This window comes from Seriola lalandi, unplaced genomic scaffold (assembly GCF_002814215.2).
Source record: "Seriola lalandi dorsalis isolate HSWRI2012SDOR001 ecotype SW California unplaced genomic scaffold, Sedor1 jcf7180002054567, whole genome shotgun sequence".
Taxonomy (NCBI): Eukaryota; Metazoa; Chordata; class Actinopteri; order Carangiformes; family Carangidae; genus Seriola; species Seriola lalandi.
The window spans coordinates 1078446-1096827 of NW_019525120.1; the positions used below are offsets into that span (position 1 = coordinate 1078446).

General features: G+C 40.8%; 1 protein-coding gene across 1 annotated transcript in view; it reads right to left on the bottom strand.

Moving 5' to 3' along the window:
- Nucleotides 1–18382, bottom strand: part of LOC111662632 (short transient receptor potential channel 4) — a 65290-nt gene extending 46908 nt beyond the window's left edge. The window contains exon 1 of the mRNA XM_087176726.1: nt 18092–18382. The gene's annotated coding sequence lies outside the window, so the exon portion shown is untranslated. The remainder of the gene's footprint in view (nt 1–18091) is intronic.

The following is an 18382-nucleotide window of genomic DNA, read 5'->3' on the forward strand; positions in this document are numbered from 1 at the left end:
GGGGGGGCAGCTTAATGTTAACTACACGAAACGATTGTTTGTAATTGTTTCTCAACAGTTCAGGCTGAAGTCGTAAAGGTGACTGTTATCCAGAGCCACAGATTCTCATGAATATAAATAAATTACAAATATTCTTTGCTGTTTTACACGTCGGTCTCCGTGGTCATGAATGATTAGCATAGTTCAGCTCTGAAAGGTCATCAGTGGCAGCAGAGGGTGGGGTTAATAACGCTCCGTTATTGACATTTTACTCAGTGAGCCTGGTCGCCCGTTTCTTCTCTAAAGCCTCTGTGTGTGGCTAATGACACGGCAACATTAGCTGACTCGTGCACAATAATTGCCAAGGCCATGTTTCAAACTGCCTTTAAATTTGGTTTGTGTGTCAGCACAGACAGACTGTGACTCTACGGCACGACAATCTGCTGCATCATAGCGACGCTACGATGAATCACGGTCACTTTAGTGTAAAATAGTTCCCTGGAGCTTGTCGGCATTAAACCTTGATTGAGAACTACTCGTGTGAGAATATCCATCTTCATGCTTCATGATCAAAATGAATCCAAACCAGAATCTTACTTGATACTAATATTTTGCCCAATTACACTTACATTTTACAGGGAAGTGAAGATACAGTAGAAAAGCAATGGTGACTCAAATTAAGATTCACCATTCTCCAGCCTACATGGTTGGTTAAACAGGACAGTCTTCTCTCAGAATACATAATCGATAGTTGAGCTGATGGAGAATACGGTGGAGACTTCTAAAGGGAGGAGAGGAGAGACCTCTGGCCTCTTTGGTTTAGTCTATAGTCCAGGGTTCCACCACAGCTTCATATTAGTGATTTAATAAGTTGGCCTTGCCGTCTTACTGACCTCCTCTCTCTTAGAAACCACCATCAATCCACGCCGTCATTTATCTAGAGATCCTGACCTTAGTGTCATCCTTCATATTGTCTGCATTTATGTTTTTATTTTTTTATTTTTTCCTCTAACACATGACCATTACAGGAACGCCCTCATTTATCATCCTCAGGCACTGGTGCGACAGCACAGACGCTTTTGATAAAGCCGTTTCCTTCCAGAAGGTTAAAATGTTTTCTATTATATTAAACAAAGCTACATTGAAGCAAAAAATGAGCAATAAAGCAAATGTATGTTCCCTTTGTGTCTTTTTTGTTCTTTCTGAATGAATCTTTTTTGTTTTATTGTTACATAAACAACCCAATAATCTTTTGAAATACTGGAGGGAGAGCACACTGAGGACTGTAAAACCATCAGATGTTTCCTAGAACTTGCAGCACTTAGTGATCATTATAATTTTGTGTAAGTGGGCACTGTACACACACACTTAGCAGTGTATCTACACTACCACCGTTTACTTTCTTCTTTCTGTTACACTTACGATTTGCCATGCAGTTTGATATATCCATGAATTAGTAATTTATTTATTATTTGAAATTAAAAAGTTTCTTCAGGATCAGGGCAAAGAAAATATCTAATAAAATAAAAACAATGTCTTTGCATGATAATAAAACAGCAATATTAAAACGTTAATAAATGACTTAAAAGAGCCATACCTGCTGATATATTAGCACATGATGAAAACTAACTTGACATAATGGTAACAACATACTGAAGTGCAGTTCTTTATAGAAGACCAGGACTCGCTGGGGGTTTGAAGATATGAGGGATCTAAATAATTGCAGCTGAGAAAAAGATATTTTCCTGTGAAGTAAGGCCTTTAAAAAAGAAAAAGAAAAAATCAAAGTCAAATTCTGTCTTTTCATGCACCAAAGAGCAGCCGGTGGTTGAGTGTATGGTTGAACTATAAAAGAAAAGACTCAGGAAGTATAAAAGGAGATGAAGAGATAAAACTGCAGCATAAGAAGATTTTAAAGTTGTTGTGTTCATGGATCTGGTTTAAAAAATAAAAAAAAAAAAAAAAGTTAATGAGGGTGTAAGCTACTTGCTGGACACACTTGATCTCCCCCTGCTGTGTTTTCTAACATCATTATGACATTACAAATGACTGGCTGCGTGTAACTTGAGTCCAACCATTTGGAAAAGATCCTCTCTTGGTCCGAAGCATAAAAACCTCCTGAGGAAGTAATGCCTTGAATTAGATTTGCTCTCCATCCGGCCACAGCATCTTTTAACTCAACACCACAAAAGCCTATTGTTCGAAACAGCAGGAAATCAATGTCCCCATTAAATTGTACAAGAGATCATTATGTTTTTGTGTACTCCCGTGCGTGACGGTGCTTTACTTGTGAGATATCCATGAAAACATCTCTCCAGTTGCACTAATCACATGGTGTCATTTCTCATGAATAGACTCGGTGCAGCAGAAACCTTTGACTCTGTCTAATCATAAGATAAGATTTATATTCATGAGACGTTCCAGTCCTTTTAAAATACTTAAAACACTCTGAGCCGCAATACTTGCACGTCATTCCCGATGGCTGTAATTGCTTTAGAAAACACCCATAATTTTACATATACACTGGGAAGAAAAACTGCCTCCAGAGGATGCATTCAGCCGAGCCCCGTCTGACAGTGCATGCAGCATGATGTTAAGCAGCCATTGGATTTAATTGGTTTACTCCATGTTGAAGTGAAAATGAACCTTTCCTGTAATGATAAACTTACACTGGGATAAGAGTTTGGAGATACACTCTTTAAACCTTGGATGTAAAGTTAGAAGTTTTTTCCATTTCAACACTCATGTCACTTGTGATCAAGCGGACAGCTCTCAGTACAGGAGTGAATGCACCCAAGATGCATTGTGGAGACATTTGAGACCCGATCATTGACAACGGACCCGTCTGTCCATTGGCTAAAAAACAACACCACATACGTGTTTATTTGCATATAGAGTGGGGAAGTGAGATTCTGATCCCAAGTGGTCACTCGAGACGCACGTGGAGACGCATGTTAATGTCAGGTGTGAACTGACGTACTTAGAGCTGTCCACTTGTGATTGGATCGCCTGAGACGCATGTTAATACCAGGTCTGAACAGGGCCAACGACTACGTTAATATGTTGATATTTACAAAGTATCATGTTAGCACGTTCACCATGTTAGTTTAGTGCGTTAGCATGCTAATATTGGCTAATTAGCACAAAACAGAAAGAACAGCTGAGGGTCAAGGGAATGTCACCCGTTTTACAGGAATTTAAATTGAATTTGGACATGATAGTGGTGCTGGATGAAAAGTCACCAAGCTTATTCATCCTCTGGGGATCATTAATATCTGTACAAAATTTAATAGCAAGCTGTCCCGTAGTTGTTGAGATATTTCAGTCTGGGCCAAAGTGGTGGACCGACGCTCTGACTGACAAATTGTCACCTGCAAGAGTGGATAAACATTTTAAAGGCCCGCAGGAGCTCGAGGAGCGGTTTTCATTCCTACTTTTGTGTTTATTACACCTCTCTAAATGTCTTAGCAAGTCCATGACAAACAATGAAAGGGCTATTTGAACTGAAGGTAAATACATTAAAGGTTAAGAGACCCAGCTGGAGGTTATCTGTGTGTTTTATGTTATATTTGTGTCATTCTTTACCAATCTTGATTCTGTTCCCTTCACAACTGAGTCACAAGTTGGGGTAGGCGTATATAATAGCAACATATGTTGATAGGCTTTGGGATGGATATATATATAGTTACATAACATATGTTTACAATATAAGCATACATAGCTTTTCTAGTCTTATTGACCAAAGTGCTTTATACACTACAAGCCACATTCACCCATTCATACAGGGCTTTTACCATACACACAATCATACACTGATGGAACAGCCATCAGAGGCAATTTGAGGTTCAGTATCTTGCCCAAGGATACTTCTACACACAGACAGGAGGAGCCAGGGATCAAACCACCAACCTTCTGTTTACTCTCCGTATACCTCCTGAGCCAGAGCCACCCCCATACATACATACACACATATTTACATGGGCTAGGAATATATGCCTATATCTGAAATTATTCAAGTTTCTAATAAGTTTTATATATAATTTTTACATACAATGTTTTTATTTTATATGTACATATATTTCATACATGGAAATTCAATATGTACATATATTACATTTGCATATGGGATGTACTGTAATGAATGTGAGTACACTTACACATAACATTTCAAAAGGCCACGTAGTATCAGTTATAATGGCATGTCAATATTCGGCTAGAACTGATGCATTTAATTTCATTGCGACAACTTGTTAAAATGACGGTCACTTAAGATGGTATCAGTCCCTGCTGTGGTATCACATCGGTAAGGTGCCCTTTAATAAAAGTCTTTTTTATTAAACGTCAAGTGAGCTCAGTGGAAGACTGATGGTTTTTGGTGTTTCACCCGAGAGAGAATAGAGTTTTTGAAATGTCTAGAGCTGATAAATATTCAGCCGCTGACATTTCATAGGGTGATACCAGGCACCCAAAAAAAATCAATCATATTATGTGGCTGACTCCAAAACAATATGGCAGGACAAATTATTGCTCTGTCTAAAAAAGGTGAGTTGTGAGTACGGAGAACAAAAACATCAACAGGGGTACATAGAGAATTACATCAGTTTCAGAGGAGGAAAGGTTGTGATTGGCTTTACTTTATTCTGAAGGGAGTATTATTCTGAAAGACCTAAGTGAGCAGGTGCAATCTGTATTAATCACGTTTATCTATGAAGTCCCCGAGGTGAAGAATGAAACTGAGCACCCTATAATGTTCCCTTCTGTTGCGTGCCACCGCTTGACCACATCAGGGGTAATTTACTTCACTCGGACACGCTGCTTAAATCTTTATATGGCTTTTTTTTCTGCATGAATTTCACAGTTCTTCTCCTGTCATTGCTGCTCATGACGGACTGGCTACAATTTCCTTATTCTCACTAATAATGTCAGTGCGGGGAGTAGTTATGACTGAACATGACCAGAAATAGATGTGCTCTAAATCTTGACCTGTGTGTGTGTGTGGTAAGTACATACTAGATGGAAATTACATTCAAACACACCCCTCAAATTGAACAATTTCAATTAAAATGTAAATGTTAGAGTCATCGAGCACTTCAGGCATTTAGTGCCAGGATGAGGGCAGATGACGGGTGTAATAATTTCTAGCAGAACAGAAAATGAAAATCACTGCAGCAATCACTGGCGGTATTGCTTTTTTTTTCCTTTTTTTCCATCCTCTTTGATCCATCAGACTTTATGCTGAGGAGAAAAGGTGAAAAGAGTCATTTCGTAAAGAAAGTAGATAAAATGACTTTGTGTGTGTGTGTGTGTGTGTGTGTATGTGTGTGTGTGTGTGTGAACTGAGGCCAGGACAGCGTGCTGTTCGTACTAGTGTATGTCGTAATGCGTATTACAGCATAGCAGTGTGTATAGCATTCAGGATCACAGAGCAAAACAGGTGGGAGTGTTTCAACACAGCTTTTCACTGCGCTCTTTTCTTTTCTTTTTTTAGACGAGGGGACAAGATAGGGAACCCTGGAGCTTTATACGCTGCCCAGTCCATGTATCATCAGCACCTTTGGATGGTCAAAACACATTACTTAAATCACCCTGACAAACTTGTGACTCACTGGACACGCAACCAGTTCCAGTGGGCGAGTCAATGTGGCCTGACGTCGTTACACAGCGCGGAACCGCTGCACTGCCTTCAACCTACACGCTCACTGGGTGGTATAATGATTCTTGATTCTCTGGAAACATGATTTGGGTCCACATATCATTTTTGGTGAATCAGTCCCACACACACACAACGGCTGCAGCAGCAGCAGCCCCCCCAAAAAAAAGCCTGTCCATTATCACTGAGCACCTCTGGCTGTGCACTGCACCGAGCACCAATGATTTCACTAAAACAGAGCCACTGAAGTGTAAATATTAGTCAAGGTCAACACAGTTTGACTTTCAGCACATCTCCCTTCCTTCTGGGCAGCACGACGGGCTTCCACCCCCACAGAAGCTTGTGTCAGAATCTCAGACATCTGAAGCAAATAAAATAATTATCAGCAACAAATTTAAAGAAAACAAAACAATTTAGCTTCCAAATAACCAGCAGGATACAGTTTATTTGCTGCTCATTTCTGAATAATAGAACTATCTGTCCTGTATTATCATTTACTTATCATTGATCGATTGTCCTTTGTATATATGCAGCCTTAGAAATGGATGCATGCACATTATTGTTCCATGTTTCCCTCTATGAGTTTAAAATGTCAGTACATTCAGCTGTGCAGTGTCGACCATGTGGAAACCTAATGAAAACTAACAGACCTTTTAACATAATTCTGGAGACTAAAGTAATTTACCAGAGATTTCTTTTTCTCGTTGACCTTTACATAAAACAGTTTTCTCTTCCAGGATAAAAGTTACTGAATTCACCAAAATGATTGATGTTTCCAAGGTGATGTGCAGTTAAATGATATATGATTAACAGCAAAGTAAGTCAGGGGATTTTTTCATTACACTTATTAACTTATTAATTATGTATCTCCTTAAATTGGTCAAACTCTCTAACTGCGCCCATTCTTTCAGACATTTTCAGATACTATCTTTTACTTCTCTCTCTTCCTGTCCTCTTCTCTGTCATCTCCTGGGGCTGGCCAAGGATTATCAGCAAACATTATTCAACTTTGGGGAATGAGCAAAAGACTTGTCCACTGGTTACCAAGTATGCAACAGATAAAGTCAATAGATGGCTAATCTCTAATCACTGTCTTAATTAAGTGATCCCTCCCTTTCTGCTTACAGCCACACACACAGGGTGCAGCGGTATGGGTGCTCAGCGTGGCAGATAATGGCAAACATTGTGGCATCGACCAAGTCTGACCCCACTATGGTGCAACCATCCATATCGGTTGTGTGATGACTTATTACTTTATGGAGATGGAGATGAGTCTGTCCATAATGGATTAAGGATGGTAAATGAGCTTTGTTCACAATCTATACTGCCCCCTGCTTCACTATATCTACATTATCTACTGCAATATCCATTAACCTCTCCTCCAACCCTTATGCGCACACACACACACACACACGCCAACACATGTGCGCGCACACACACAGACACACACATAATCTTTATAGACACACACCCCGATCTCTGGTTCCTCTCAAGTGGTTATTAGTCTTCCCACAGGGCACATGACATACAGAGGCGCATCACATCGGAGCTCTGAGCTTTTTGTGAATTGGAAAAAGGGACAAACACTGAACTCAGCTGCTCCGATGACGTGAACACGGTTAACAAGAGCAAGAGCTCCTCGGGGCATTAGGAGTCTCTTAAGCTTTTGTAAGTTGTCACACACACAGCGTGTGGCTCTTCAAAGAATCACAACATGTTTAGACAGAAATATGTTAAACAGGCAGGAGGGGAGGCGTTGCACAAACATGCAGAACGGTGCATTAAAATAAACGGTTACTGGCCTCAAAAAGACAAGGGAATCAAACAAAGACAAATAGAGCAGTTGTCAACAAGATGAAAATAATTAGCATAACTGAATATTAACGAAGCACAAACTGCTACGACACAAGCAGTGGCCTCAAACATCATACATCACCACCGCGCTGAATACACATCTGAGGACAAATTCCTGATTCAACAAGCAGACAAGCAGGTAGCTTGACAGGCAGGTACGCAAGGCGGCAGCTACTTGCTTAACCATTGGAAACCTGCAGATAATGTGAGTGAATAGCTGCAAGAGAAGCACGCAGATGGCGCCTCCATCTCTTCTACAAGCACAATGCTGTGACTCATCAGTCTGACAGCTAAAATTAGATCGCCACAATTTCCCATTGAGAATGAAACACCTCTCGTCTTTACGTGCGATAAGGTTTTAGCACAGCCTTCCTGCATATCTCTGCTGAGGCAAAAGAGGAGGAATTTGTCATCATTAAGGTCACATTATTGTAATAATTGAGGGTAGGTTTCAGTAATGGTGTTTGTTAATAAGCCACCTGGGGGGCACAACAGGGCCGAGGTCTGGAGAATCTTTCCATAATAAAAAAAAACTGCAGCTACAGTGCAAAATTTAGGGAGAAAAATGCTGTTTCTGTGTCAAGGAAATTGAAAAATTAGACCAATTTAAAACGTATTATCTGTCATTTAAATATAGGTAGCTCGCTGCAAATGAAGAAAATGTGATTTATTATTCATAATACCTCTTGGTTAATCTTGATTTTCATTGATTCATGGGCTTCATGTGCATCAATGGAGAGATGCATCGCATGGGTTTTGGCACTTTCATGGCAGGGGTGGGATTAGGTGGAATACATTTTCAGGTGTGTTAGGGGTTTGCATCATGACCGGCAAATTGCCTATTTTTCCCTCACTAGGGGTGCACTTTAAAAAGTAAAATCCTGCCACAATGGCCTCCCCCCATGAGGAAACTGATATCCTTGGGCTGGATGAGCAGAAACACCAGAGGCTAATATACAACATCTGAAATTAAATTAGTTTAGGGGGGGAGATAGAGTAACATGTTTGTTTACCGAGTTACTCTGCTCCTAGGAGAACAGTTGCCCAGAGTAAGAAATGGTTCATTTATATTACAGCCAAACAGATGCAGTGGTGGGCCGCGGTGACAGCTCTGCTTCAGGAAATAGTGCCTCTGTCATAAGTCTGTAACAACTACAGTGTGCTGGCACCTTAGCCATTGTCACTTCATGCACTATACGCAACATGGTGCATCATGATAGTTCGAAGCTGACATTCATTCACACAACCGTGTCTAATCAGAATGAGTAGATATGTTTTATTTCTTGCTGAAGGATATTTTAAGATCCAATTTAAATTGGGTAACATGCAGTGAAATCAACACCTACAGCCGTGGCGCTGCCGTTTGTGACACGAGTCTGGATGAGCAGGTGGGCGATGCGAGCACAAATCGTAGACTGTGCATCCAACCAAAATGTGCCAGTGCAAAATGCTGCCATGCACCCTGCGCCTTAAACAGCCAGCGCCCAATTGTCTCTGAAGAGATCGCATTTTCCTCTGACGACCGAAGCCGTGAGATCCCACTGTGTATGTCTGCATGTGTGAGTGTGTGCAAGTGTGTGTGAGACAGGCGCATCCTGAGTCAGACCTCCGTCACTTCAGCATAGCCCCTGCAGTTTCCTGGCCATTCATCCATTAAGCCTCTGATTGCTGAAGGAGGCCCTGGGTACACTCTGTGCTGACACCCTGGTGCCAAAAACAGCAGGCTGATCTTCACCAGCTTCACAGCCTCAACTGTTAACAAAGCAGATTCCTTTAATTTTCTCCCCATCTCTCTGTCTCTCTCTCTCTCTTACGAATATGGCTAGGTTTTAACACAAGTATCTTATCATTCTTTCCCTGCCTTAGATCACACCTTGGTATGCACCCAGGGGATACGCGATAGAACTGCAATGCATGAAAACTGATTGATTTTAAAGCTGTTTACTTGGCAGCACTTACACTGACAAAGCAAACTCGAAGCAGACTGTTTAATTAAGAAGGAAAGGTGGTTTGGAGGATTAGTGTTGGGAATGTTGTTTTGTGGAACAAACAACATTTCAACTTGAACCTTTCTGCAGTAAGTTTTGATGTGGTTTGTGCATCAAATGAACGGGAGCTTTAATTCACATGAGTGTTAGCTGTGGAAATTCATTCGAAACAAAGCAAGTAGCTGATGTGGAGGCGTGCTTCCTGCATTCCGTTGAAAAAGAAAATACAGAGTGCATCCACTTGAGGTTGCGTGGAACTATTCTTAAATAATTAAAGGAGCTACTTGTAAGTTTTGCTATTGCTACACAGCGGTGGTTAGCATTAACAGCTGTTTACTTACCAGTCTTGCCAAGAGCTTCAGTCATTGTTGCACTTACAAGACAAGAAGTTATAATACGTCCTCTGAGCTGCGCTAATTCTTCAAGGCAGCCTGGGTGCTGCAGAAAGTGATGAGACGAGTCGACCGGGCCAGGGCTAACCGGTTAGCATGCTAACTTCAGTAGAAGAAAAGAAGTGATAGAAATAGAAGCAAAAGAAGAAGGTTGCTTTCCACCACAGGAGACAGCTCTTGGTGAGTAAAATGAAGTGTGATGCTGAACTCACATTTCTTCTGGACTGATGTTAACTATCTGTTATGCTAAACTTCACTATGTAGCAATAGCAAAACTTACAAATAGCTCCTTTAAAACAGGGATCTACTATATAATGTTAAAGTGCTAACTTAAACTCCCTGCCCCAATGGTTTACAAAACAGCTGTCAGGACCGTAACGCTGATCTTGATCTTCTGTTCTATCTTCTGTGTTACTCATCTAACATCCTCCTCTTCTACTGAATCACATCTGCAGCTCCCAAATCCTTCATCTCTACGGCGCCTGAAAAACAAACAGACCCAAACACACATTGACGGACTCGTCTTTCACAGCCCCTCCTCTCCGTGCACACTCTGAATCAAAAACATGATCATGCGTGGGATCAAGGATTGTTGTTGGCTTTTCCCCGCAGAGAAGACGGCTAGCACAGTTGCTAGTCAATATATATTGCTCGTGCAAATGTATAACATTAATGTTAATTTTCTAACTCTGACACTGAATGTTTGCTCCCTCAATCCAGACGAATATTGAATAATGGAATATTGACAAATATTTGCAAAGACTACCAAGTCCAGCTGCCTTTGATTCAACTTTTTCTTGGAAAGGGGCTCGTCCTGAGGAAGCACTAAGAAAGTTTGGACCAGAGGTATTAGCAAAACCGGGAACCTAGAACATTAAGAAAACACACACGGGAAGGGCTGAACAGTCCAGCCTCAATGATTAGCTATCCAACTAATTTGTTTCATACATTTCCAATAAAACCAATACTAATGAGGAGAGAGATGTAGGAGAAGAGGAGGAGGACAGCAGTCAACATGTTGCTGTGACAGCTACAGGGCGGAAGCAACAGGTGAGATTGACAGCAAACACAGAGTTGTATGTATTATTAATTTAGTGGGTGTGGATGAGGGGCCCAATTTGGAAAATGTGGTCCATATTTGCCGCTGGCTGGCCCGGATAAGAGTGTCAGCTGTCTCTTATAAGTATAAAATGTTTTCAGTTTTCTCCAACAGTAGAGTCCAATAAAAGCACAGTTTCATATTTCATTTCTTTTATCTTGTTGTGAGCGAGGTACAGCCATTGAACGGTTTGAAGGTTGATGCTCTTTATGCTTTGTGTGTTTCATTGTGCACTTTGCACTGCTGTGCTGCATGCTTGACCCTGCCTTTCATCTCCGTGTCACCCCCTGTATTAGCTGGAAAAAGAGGAGCTCTGCTTTTATATGTCTCTAATTCTGTCTGTTCAATTAAAATTCATCGCAGCAACACTTGAACTGTTACTCATAATGCCGAATTCACAAAAAAAAGGAAATAGCCTGTTGGAAGCCAAGGCATAAAGATGAGTCCTGAGCCTCTCCTCCTCCCCTTCCCCTTCCCTGGGCTACATCTATCTACAGCATCACTCTATCTCTGACAGGACCCCCATTTAAGCTTACCTCATCTGGAAATCTGTAGCTCTGCCACATATTAACTACTGTCAAGTGTTATGCTTGATACACTCATGACAAGTCCCTTCCTCCCCCAACTATCAGTCTGGTGCAAGGTGTCCGCCAAAAAGAGCCATATTAATTGGTGCAGAAACATATGAATGAACCACATGCCATCACAGCACATATTGAAGGAGCGGAAAACAGGCAATAACATACAGAAATGAAAATATACATTCGGCAGTATGCTGGACACATTCCATATACATTCAGCATTCGGTATCTATGTGCAGTCAAGCACTATGGCTGTGTGATTAAGAGTCACAGGCGGATCGACTGAACAGAAGAACATCCGTGAAACTAATTATGAGCATGACAGACGTGACAGAAACATGAAAACGATTTTTCAAGACAATCAGCGGCAGAAAAGCGTGAGCCTGTATGGTGTATGTGTGTGTGTGTGTGTGTGAACGTGAAGTAGCCTATTTTCAGTGTGTGAGACAGGACAATGACCATCTACAATGACTGACTAGTGTTTACATGGCAGCAGATGGAAAGCTATTACTGCCGGACTGATTAGAGCTATGCACAGCTACTTAACTATAAGATACAGTCCATCCCCATCAAACTGGCCTGAGAATCTGACAGTGAGCAACAAGACAATGTAAGACCTGTTTCTAACACATTTTATTCCCATCTATACATATAGCTTGATGAACTGGAGATCCAATTATATGACAATGTTTTCTACACTTACTGCATCCATTTGTAAATCTTGTTAATATTTCAGTTGATGCACCTGTTTTTTCTCCCAAGTGAAGATAATGCCTCTCTGCAGTATCCTCTGCAATATGTAGCTCTCTTTACTGCAAGTTTGTGTTATTATATAAATTTGTCAATAGCACGATGTCACTGAACCCAATGAGATTTTCTTACTAAATAACACTGCAGACCTGTAATGTTTACTTCTCATATTATTATTTTAAGCAGTGTGGTTTTTCAGTCCTATTCTTTGCGGCTGTAACAGACGCACATTATTCCCCACGAAGGCCATTATGTGTTATCCAGTCTGAATTAATCACTTCTCAGGCATGGATGGCTGAGCTTGCAAAATAATACAGTAAATATACAGCGGCTACAGTTTCATCAAGTTAATCCGTTCTCTTGACATAAACAAACCCAATCCGCCCGACACCGAAGACTTTAAATGATCACAATGTTTTAGGCATTTATTCATGTTTTTTGACTTCCACTTTAAAAAAAAGGTCCCATATTTTACACTTTTTTCTGTGTTTTATTTGAAGTGTTGATCCATAAGAAGATATATTTGCGGTTTTAAGCACCGAAAACCATCTCTGCAGTTTCACATCTCCTCTCTCGGGCTTTTCTCTGGAGCTCTAGTTGGCAAGTTGAAAGAAGGAGATTTATTAAAGAAGGTAAGTCGTTAATCAATCCATTTTCACTTTCAAATGTCACTGACATACTGCAGAGGGAGCTGCCCTTTTCTTTTTTACCTCTAAAAGTTAGTCACATAATTAGAAGTTATTTTGAACAGCACATTTGGGGCCAGTGGCTGTGGCCAGCGAACTGATTAGACAGAGCTGTCTTAAAACACAAAACTTGAAAAGTTCTGTGCAGCATGACAAATGATGCCCGCTAAGCAGGTTAGTATTGATTCTACAAAGGCTATCCACTCTCAAATGAATCTAGTCCACTGAGTCAAGTAAGGACAAAAAAAATTTTAAAAATTGGTGGTGCAAACTTTGTAACTTCTATTGATTTTCTTTGTTTAACGCAAACTGAATGATCAAACGGGTCTGTGTAGGTGAAATTCTGCAACCTCTGAGCTTATGGATGCCTTTTTAAAAAAAAAAAAAAGACTAGAACATTTTAACAGCTTTGCCTTCAAAATACCTACAAACCTTGTTAGAGATGCCAATCATGCGCATCCAAGACTAATCATGGTTCAGTGTTTTCTGGCAGAAACACCGATTTTCTTCCTCTAAATATAGTTGGCTATGTCTGTGTGTGTTTGTGTGTGTGTGTGTGTGTGTGTGTGTGTGTGTGTGTGTGCGATGGCAGAAGAAAGGGACTGAGCTGTAATCATAGACACTCTAATTAGCGCTTTAGGCCTCATCCTCAGTAGTGTAGGCAGCTGAGGCACAAATAGAGCCACTGCTCATTCTTACACGCGCAAACACAAATGCACACATTATCTAAACACATATGTTTTTTGAGGGGAGGGGGAATAACCAGGAGGGGCAGTTGGTAGTTTAAAAGGTTGGTAATGGTAATGATCAATTTGCTTCTCGAGAAACCTCTGAGAGCGATCCGCCGCATATAATGGTCTTATTTGTATTGATTCTGCAACTGTTGGTGCTTTTGGGTTGACCTTTCGGAGAGTTTGAGGAGGAGTAAGCCGCCATTAAAGCTGCCACCATAATGCTTTTACGCTTAACTGCGACGGCAGGCTGCTTTAACTGTCAGCAGCACATTCGATCCCCATCTTTGAGGAAGAGAAGAGGTTGACAGGAGGATGGTAAATGACAAATTGGATGCAGAATTCTGACGATGAGGAGATAGTGAGTGGTGCAAAGCTGTGGCAGCACATGAGTGAGGAAATTTAAAGAAGAAATGACACATGACAAAAGGGAGAGAGATGGAGAGAGAGAGAGAGGAAGAGCTGAAACGGGAAGAACAGAGGAAGAGGAAAAGATGCCAAACTTCCTCATGCAAGAATCATATTTTCTACAATGAAAATGCAGCTCTTTTGCAAACATACACCATTTGCGTCACTAAAATATCGTCTATTTTAATTTTAACACCTTTTTTCATACTGTGTAAAAACACAATGCGGTGAAGCTGAAACAGAGGCTGCTGCTATTTATCCTTTTTTGACGTGTTGATTTGTAACCAGGACCACACACTCACACATCACACAGCCTCTCCATATTGTCACCACGTTTCATCTCTTCTATCTTCTCCCCGAACTCTTAACACTGCATAAGCTTCACATTGTTCCTCACCAATCCTCTGGTTACTTTTAGGCTTTCACACAACCCTTTCAACACACCCTTCGGGGTGGGGGGGTGGGGGGGGGGGGGGGGCTCTTACTCGCAACCTCCGATCCATTCTGAATGAAGCATGTAATTAAAATGGATGCTTGTCTGCTCTCCAGCTGTTGCCCTTTTTAACGTACTTCTATCTTGACATCACTTTGACACCCCTTTACTCGCCTGCTACCTGAGCTCCAGTCTGCTGGCAGGAACGCTTCGCTGTTGACTGCAGATTATAAATATGCACCGTGCATGAGAAGTAGGGGTCATGCTGGGAGACAAAAATAAATTTTTCACTTTGAAGAACTGCCATCAAGGGGAATATAGTACATTATTTATGTAAACTGATGTTTGAATGCAAATATTAAATACATAAAAGAAAACATGTTTTTTTCCCCCCCAGTTGCTTTATATTTCCGAAACCCATAGTGCAAGCGCCTAACTGAATTATTCTGTCATGCATCATTAGATTTGGGTACTTGTATGTGTGTATTGTGTGTGTGTGTGTGTTGCGGTTCTAATATATTTATCTGGCCTCTCTCTTGTGTCTATGATTTATTTTGTTTGGGCTCAGTGTACCACCTGGATAATGACTTGTCTCCTGGAGAGCATTAAAAACAGGAAGTTGTGATATATAGTATCTGGGAGTTATTCGCACAGTATACAAACCACACATCATGCAACTGCGTCCCTGCACAATGTTCCCCTGAGCAACATTTGGACATTTTGGCAAAGCTGCTTTGTTCCTTTGCTTATCGTGCCCTTTCCGTGTTAACAAAGCCCAGGCAACTTACTCCTCAGCTCAAATTTAATTACAACTCAGTGTGCTGTGGATTATGCAAAGTAAGTAAACACCAGAAGAGTGACACAGGGGTTTGTCTCCTGAGGTCTCTTTGCTGTAGTTTTCCACAGATGATTATTCATCATCACGCTTAATAATAAATTAACCTTACCAAACATGGTTACCTGCTCAGTATGGAGGAAAATAACTTATACTAACATATTTCTCTACAATAAACTTAAGCCAAAAGTCTCAAATACTCTACAGCACATAACTAACAAAACTACATCATGTCAAACAATATCTGATCCAAGAATAAGTAAACAAGACCAAGAATTTGGTGCCATTTTTTTTCAGTATCTACAGTTTCATATTCTGTGCTACAGACACAGAGGTGTTTCACTCACTCGTCGTTTAGTGGATTCTGTGTTTTGATTGTAAAGTCAACACGATAATACAAATGAAAAAAAAAAAAGAACACTGGCATTATGAGAACTGTGAGAAGATAATCTGTTATAGATGTGGTGATGTAACATTTGTCGTCTGTGGAAAACTGGTTATATATTTTTTTAATCACTGTGGAAAATGATTGTACAGATTTTAGAGCTATTGTCAGTTGCACCCCAGACAGCAGCAGTATGACGAACAGAGAGGAGAATCAGGTATAATTTCAAATGTATTAACTGCAAGTCTGGAGCCGCACATTCATTTCCTTGAAACAGCATAAACACTGAGAGTTTAATAGACCTTTTTGAGCTCTCCTCAAAGGATAATTACCACAGACTGTGCTATTATTTGGGTTATATTATATCTTTATTTGGGATACACTGCAACTGAGCGATATGTAGAATATTTCTGTCTATCTGTAGCATCCTATATATATTTCTTGATATCTGTGAATGACACTGATTCCTCTTTCAACAAATTATGACTATGAAACTGTGACGTGTTTCACCCTCCTGACCCTTTGTTCTGGTGTGGCAGGAACGGTTTGATAAGCTAAGCCACAGCTTTAAATCCAGTCTTAAATACAGCACTCCCCCTATTAAAAATAGCCGTGTGCTAAGAGGTTAGGGGCTCCTTATTAACAGGCATTTATTATGAACTACCTCTCTATCTGGAGCAGAGTATATTTCAGACGTGAAGGGAAACCGAGGAACCAAGCGTTTATTACAAAGTGACACAAACTGACAATATGCAGCTTATAGAGCAGGGCTGTTATATCAGCGGTCAGCGTGGAGAGAAGTGAGGTCAGGAAATGAATAAGAGGAAAGTTCATCTACGTTACATCTTGAGCATTGATACATTTCTGATTTTATCTCTCAGGTCAACCACACAGCGATTGGAGCTATCTTCTGTACATAACGCTGGGGAACATTATGCGGCTCGCAGAAATACAACACACATATAAAAGCCCTGAATCAAAAGCTGAGGGGGTGTTGCAGAGTCTTTGCAGCAACAGAATTCCCTACATAATAATAGAGAAAGATATTGTGTTTGTAAGTGGCTGAGTTCTTCGACAATGAATTTAATCCGTGCACTATTTACCAAAGATACTCATGTTGCATTGTTTCTTCTTGCCGGGTCACGATGAGGTCTGTGCCCTTTTCCTGAGGGTGACCGTATGTGACCATGTCAATATTAATGTTGATCCAGTGAAAAATAACACAATCAGTTCAGCTGTGGCCTTTTCGACTAGTAAAAAAAGGCTCCTGTTGCTCACACAAGCACATGTGTTATGCATGTATTGCATCTACCATATATGTGTACGTCTGTGTGTCTGTGTGAGTGTGTGTCTGCGCATATGCTCGCCTGTATAAGCAGCAAGATTACCACTGATTACTGTTATATGTCTGCAGGTAATTGTCATTTTTCTCTCTCTACTCATGAGACCTGCTTTTGGTATGTTAATAAAGTCTTTCAGTGGAGGCTGCACGGTGCGCTGAATGCACTCGCTGGGTTTTGCATTTCAAAATGCACTCTCACGCCTCCTCCAAGAGGATGATGGAACTGTCACATTTTCATCTGCTCCCTCTGCTTCAAAGCACATACGTCTTCGCCACCACAATGGTGGCCTCAGACAGTCAGTCCATGGAAAACCTGTTTCTATGTGGAACCTCTTCTGGCCCGTTATGTCATTCTCTTTATCATCAAGGAGAAAAAGATCCGGGAAGAATCTTCAATCTGGCTGCTTCATTAAAATCTTCTGCTGCGTCCTATTTTAATGCCACTTGTAAAATGTGAAAAAAAAAAAAAAAAAAGAAGGTTCGTGTATCTTGTCTGCTTTTGATATTTTCAATACCTAGACTTTCTACATTATCTATAAAAATAGTTAATTGGAAACAAGATTCTACAAGATATATTTTCTCATTTGCTTTGATGCCACAGCCCTCAACGCTCCTTTTCCTTTTTTTCCCACATGCTACGATAAAAGTTGTCTCCCTTTGTTCTTTTTCCAGCTTTACCACATCTTCCTCTGTATTTGTACTTTCTTTCTGGGGGGAGACCCACCACTAAAATCCCAGAGGTGTGTGCCTGAGTGTCTGCAGTGTAACTCTGAGTCATCATTATAAGTCTGCTCCCATTCTCTTTGCCGCATGTCATTCCTTTGCCTACACTGCATCACCTTCTCTCTCTCACACACACAGTCTCTCTATTGTGATACAGCAGCAGGTGCTGAACTGAGATAGGCAGCATCTAAAACATGGACTTCAATATACATTTAAATATTCACACACATAATTTAAGATAAAGGGCCCACTTACTAGCTTTCAACTGCATCTGATGGTCGTCTTCTAGTGGATTCCTTGATCCTTCTCCATCTGTGCTCATTCGGTCTCTTGTCCAGGGTTGTCATCGTCACATTGATCTGGTTCCCAACACTGGTTGCATGAGAAGTCATACACCGCTCCAGTGTTCATGCTACTGTGAATTGAAGTCTCTCACCAGATGTTTTGACAGCTCGGCCGCAGAAGGGAGTCCCACTGAGATGTTCCTGACGGTCTTAAATGATTTAGCTGTGTCCATCCTGGTTTTAAACTGGGGTGTCCAGCATC